This window comes from Cinclus cinclus, chromosome 3, assembly GCF_963662255.1.
Source record: "Cinclus cinclus chromosome 3, bCinCin1.1, whole genome shotgun sequence".
NCBI classification, from domain to species: domain Eukaryota; kingdom Metazoa; phylum Chordata; class Aves; order Passeriformes; family Cinclidae; genus Cinclus; species Cinclus cinclus.
Window position 1 is genome coordinate 95,916,455 of NC_085048.1, and position 6,000 is coordinate 95,922,454.

A 6,000-nucleotide genomic window follows, 5' to 3' on the forward strand; every position below is an offset into this window, starting at 1 on the left:
GAAATAAATGCCAGGAAGCCTGGCACTCCTGAACTTGCCTTGCAGAAGGGGGTGGAGTAGGAAAAGCATTAGGCCTATTTTCTCCTGGATCACTGGTGTCTATGATTTCAAGGAGATCTTGCTCATCCTGTAAAAAAAATGAGTAACTCCATAGCTAACTTGCATTTAAGCAGATCAGGAACAATGTATAAAGTGAAAGTGTGGAAAACTGATCCAGCCTATTTAACTTCTGCCAGGCCATCTTCAACCTTTATAAAGCTTAACACAAGCACTTAAAATTCTCCCTGACTTCACAGAGCTGCATCTGTGTATGAAAGAATATGAGCCTTCCTTCAAAACTTGTGTAAGATCCCTGGAGCTGAAGGATTTTTTAAAAGCTACCTATCCTGTGTACCAACAGTTAGTAGCAATAAAATGCCAGTAGCATTAATAGAACTGTTCTAAACAGGAATGTCATCCCTTCATCAAGCCAGAAAAGATATGCCCTCTCTTTGAGCCCCTACCAAACACAGTCTTTGTGATGTTCTGGGAAGTTCAGATCTGAGCTATTTTTGTTCTCCAGCTATTGTGCTAATAGTCTTCCTGAGTGTTCTGTGAGTTTCAAGAGGCATGAAAACTGTTTAACTTTCTTCTTTAATATGGAAAAAAATTGCCATTATTTCTACCCTGGTGTGATTTTGGAGGGCAAGCAGGAATGAAATGGCAAATGCACTAACGAGGACTTAAACAGGATGGGAAAATTAGGGCATTTAGCATGTAAAGGGTTAAGGCACTTTCTCTGCTACTCTTGTGTGAACATGCTATGTAACTGTCGTGAAATGGGAGCACTTCTGCAGAACAATGAGAACATCTGTATTTCAGAAAAGGAGTAATATTTCTTATGCTGGGAAAGCAGACCTCCAGCTAAAGTGAAGCCACAGGTGTTACAGTGCATTGAGTGGATGGTGCAGGGTGTAGTCATTGTCCAGGCTGCCTCAGATTCTGTGTGTGGTGGGACTGCTGAAGGAAAGGGTCATCTTTGTGTCCACACCTTGGGTTCCTCCATGCTAGAAATCTCACAGATGTCTGGGAGTTGATGGGAGAGTGAACCTGCAGTGATGGTTCTCAGCACTGCTGTGCCTGAAGGCAAAGCCTTTTCCCTGCACAGTAGCACATTGAAATTACTCTGCTGTGCTTCCATTGAGGCTTTCCAAAAACTTTGTTAGGCATCAGGAGCATGACAGAGCAGAAGAATGCCATTAACACTATTTTACAGATAGGAGATGAATAATTTGCTCAGGGTCAAATGAAAGGCTTAACCTGGATGTCTGGAGTGTCTCTCAATCAGTCACTCCTTCCACAGTCTCGTTAATTGCTGGTGTCTCTCTCTTAGTTGCACTCTGGTACGTGTCAGTCAGGATGTTCTTCCACCAGTCAGTCTCTCTCTGTCCAGGTATGCAGACACAGATGTAGATAGCAGAGGTTAGATTATACAATCCTGCTCAAATGGCTTCAGGAATTGGATTGATAGCCACAGCAAAGCAGGAAAAGAGTCAGTCAGCATCCAAAGGTAACAACAATTCTGCTTTCCCATACTAGTTTTTTCTTCTTGTTTTTTGAAGCCGCAACATCCCTGCAAACTGACTGCTAGAAATAAATTGTCATGACTATCTGTGAATCATCGTCTGGCAAGTGGACAGAGGTTATGAGTTTGTCCATTTGCCACACAGGCACTCAGAAACACCCTGCAGCTTTCCATGTCTCCGTCCCACACCTTGCTGTGTTTGCAACAGCAAGACAGGAAGCCAGAACAAGTACTGGCTTTCAGGGCAGTGAAAAAAAACACAGTGTCTTTTGGATGATTCCAGGCTAGGGCAAGGTGGCTCACTTGTCTCAGTGCTATGCCAAAAGCTGGGGAATGGCTGAGTTTGGCAGCACACTTTGCCATTAACCAGCAGAGCTATGACGACTAGTGTTAATTCCAGTAAAGTATTCAGAAATAACCCTGTTTCTCCCACGTCCTCTGGCTCCAGCTTGCCTTCCCACTGAGAACAATTCTACCCAAACTGTTCAGATAACCCTTCTGTCCTTGGCAAAAGGCTTTCCAGAGTGGCTAAATGCAGGCAAAGGACTTGTTTCTGTTTGCCTAGCTTCAAAATTAATTTGGCATGTCTGCCCAGGGGGTGAATGGCTTTGCCAGTTATCAACTGTAAAGTGAATCCTGGCTGGAAGCTACGAAGAACTGAGCCTTTCCACCTTGTCTGTGCAGGATCAACTGAGGTACGTGCAAACAATCAGGTGCCAAGGGGAGAGAGCAAAGCACCAAACTGTGCAAACAAATGCAATTTACAATCAGCAGAAACAACTGATCTGTCTAGTCCAGACAAAGAAGAATTACAGACTGAATAATATTTAACTGAGTCCAACAGAGAAACAGAAATGCCATATTCTTGAGGCACACATCTGCTAATCAGGCTACTGCATTCTTCATTTCATTCAAAATGGCTTTGCTCAACACCCATAAAAGAGAGCTGTTGTGCAACACAATTTGAACTGGCAAATATAATACTGTGAATGTTTTACTATATAAATTGCTAAGGTGGCAGGGGCACTGGTGCCTGTCCTTGCCCTGCACTGTCCCACACACTACCCCAAGACAAGGATTGGTATCCCTTTCTCCTGTTTAGTGCTTGTATCTGTACCTCTTTACCTGGCACTGTCCTTCTCCTCATGTACTGCATCCCCATGAGCTTGCCTCCAATTTCCAGGACCCACTTGGCACCCACATGGTGAAGTCTGGAGGAGAGGTGGGTGGTGTGAGGTGCAACCATGCCTGGTGTGGTGGTGTTTTCATGTCTGGCAACCTCCTGTCACTGAAGAACACGGTGTAGCTTAGGCTTGTTGTGGCTTGTTACCACCTCACCCTGAGTGTAGCACCTAGCTTTGTTTTCTTTCATCATCCTTCCTTCCCCAAAGCAGCCCCTTTCTGGGTGATACAGAAAGGAGAGAGGTGTGAGCAAGGGCACAGAGAGGCAAGGGAAAACACAGAGGATAAAGGGGAAGTTTTTGTCTTCTTCACCCTCCCTGTTTTTTCAATTAGGGGACAAGACAGTCCTTCAGCAGCCACCTCCCCTCCACAGAACCTCTGCTCACCTCCTCCCAGCCAAGGGTCTCAGAGCCCTCCAGCAGCCCCACTGGCATTCCCTGCCCTCTCCAGCTGTGCAGAGCAAGGCTGCTCATTGAAAGCTCCAGAAGGAAAATAGGAGTGGGAGTCATGAAATTTCTCTGTGGTGACCAGTGACATGATCTGAGGGAATGGCACAAAGTCATGTCAGGAGGGGTTTAAGTTAGATACTAGGAAAAGATTCGTCAGCCAGAGGGTGGTTGGGCACCGGAACAGTCTCCCCAGGGAAGTGGTCACAGCACCAAGCCTGACAGAATCCAAGTTAGTGCTCTCAGGCACATGGTGTGATTCTTGTGATGTCCTGTGCAGGCCCAGAACTTGAGCTCAATGACCCTTGCAGGTCCCTTCCAACTCAGCATATTCTGTGATTCTAGGAAATATCTGTCCTGCTCACTGCACTATATCTTCCACTTGGACAGAAAATATTCATCTTGAGAACTGCCACACCACCCCCTTCTAACAGCAGTAAATCATCTTAAAGTGCGAACTGAAATGGCATCTTGTCTCTGTCCCTTTGCAGTGAGTGGAGAGAAAAAAAGGAAGGACAAGTGCAATGAACGCCAGAATGCTTTGGGATGAAAATACAAAGTTCAGAAAACAGGGCAGTACTAAGCTTAACAAAAATAGCTCATCATTTTGATCCTATGATGATACTGGACGTGCATCTACCACTTACTGAGTCAGTGAGATCCCATTTCTTGGACAGCTCTTGCTCTCATTCTTGGCCATAGTGGCATATAAATAACATATGGTACAAACAGCACCACTGATACACGTCAAAACTTTGAAATACCCATAAGCTAACTACTAAAACCAAGCCATCGGTCAAGTGACTTGCACCTGAGTTGTTCCACTTCATCATCCCTATATTATTATGTTGATGGAACGCCATAAATCTACTTAGTCAGAGAAGACATTCCATCTGCCCTGAAGAAATGACCCTCTCGAGAAGATGAGTGAACTCAAGGCAAAACCCCTCAAGAGGTAGCTCATCTGAGCCTCAGAGGTTGCTTGGAGAGGGAGGACTGAGGGAAACACTTCCAGAGCAGCCTTTGCTTTGTGGTTAGCTGTTTGAACATGAGAGAAGGATGGTGACTATATTAGAGATTCCTAGAATCATTAAGGTTCAAAAAGACCTCCAAGTTCATCAAGTTCAACCATACATATTGTGGTTGGACAAACAGCTTGGGCCTCTCCTATGCAAGAGAATTTATGAGTGTTCTCTGAACAGCCTGGATACTTGTCAACTTAATTACATGACCAATCGCTGCTTAATTGAGGCTCCATTAACTTTTTTTCTGCAGGTCAGTGTCTGCCTACTAATTTTCTATTGCAATGGAGCCCTTCTTACTGCAGGGCCCAAAGATCCTTCCAGGCTCTGGTTCTCCAACTTTTTCTGTTTGTAGAAGTTTAGCCCTTCTGGCTCATTCCTCTCCGGAAACATGTCCCACTTTGTACAAGGCTTTGAGGAAGTCAGCTTTCAGCAGGTGCTTCAGTCAGCATCAGCACTGGCAGAGTTTTATTTGGGTGTTCCCTGGCACCCAGTAAATGGTGAGCAAACATGCTCCTCTCAGAACTAACAGTGAACAGGGACAGGAAGAAGATATCACCCAAGGGACCCTGCTGGAAGTCACAGCCAGGGAGCCTTGGGCTCGCCCTTCCTGGTGCCCTTCTTGCTGTTCCTACCCCCTGACCTACTCCAGACCTGCAGCTGAGCTGTTTATGCACCCCACAAAATTGCACCATTAAGCTCTTTATTACATAAATATCAACAAGCAATATCAGGTGGGGATAGGATGGCACAGCTAATATATCTGCTGGAGAGTCAGGACTTCCAGCTGCTACATGAGGCTTTCCCGCTGACCTGAAAAATTAGGATATTTTGAGAATTAAATGATCCTGAACAAACCACTTTAACATTAGTGGGGAGAAGCCTCTGGGGGTCTCCCACACTAGCTAAATTGTACCTATTAGTAATAATTTAAATGTATTATCATTATTATTATTTTCTTATATATTATGAGGACATATTGATTATTGTAGTATTCATAGGTTATAATAATTAATATTACTATAGTCAAACTCAATGATTTTTACTATAATTTAATAAAATATTTATATACTCCTCATAGTTGTCAATTTCTTGCTAGAAATGTTCACAGAAATATTTCCAGATAAGGCAGCGAGTATGTGAAATTTGACTGAAGAGATACCAAACAAGCTACAAGAAGTAAATGACAGCTGTGTTGCTAAAAATGTGTTTTAGCTGATTTATTAACAATGCTCACTTCTTGTTCTTACAGCTAATCAAGAGACTCCTCAAAGTCTACGAACTTGCTTTTTCACAGGACTGCTTTGGCTTGCTCTGAAAATTCTGCTCTGCACTGCAGACACCTCCAAAAGAGTGCAGGTATATAGCAAAAAATTACATGAGATTTAGACACTGATGCAAAACCTTTCAACTGGCAACAACCCCATTCTGCTGTCACATGCCACTGGAGGCATTAAAGCATGAATGGATGTCAATGTTTAGGTATTTGTAAAGAAGTTTCATAGAATCATAGAATAGTTTGGGTTGGAAAGGACCTGAAAGTTTGTTTAGTTCCAACCTCCTGCCATGGACAGTGACACTTTTTATGAGACCAGGTTACTCAGAGCCCCATCCAACCTGGCCTTGAACACTTCCAGGGAAGGGGCAGCCACAGGTTCTCTGGGCAACCTGTGCCAGAGTCACACCAACATCACAGTAAAGAATTTCTTTTTAATATCTATTCTATGTCTGCTCTCTTTTAGTTTGAATCTGTTCCTTCTTGTCCTGTCCCTACAGGCCCTTGTAA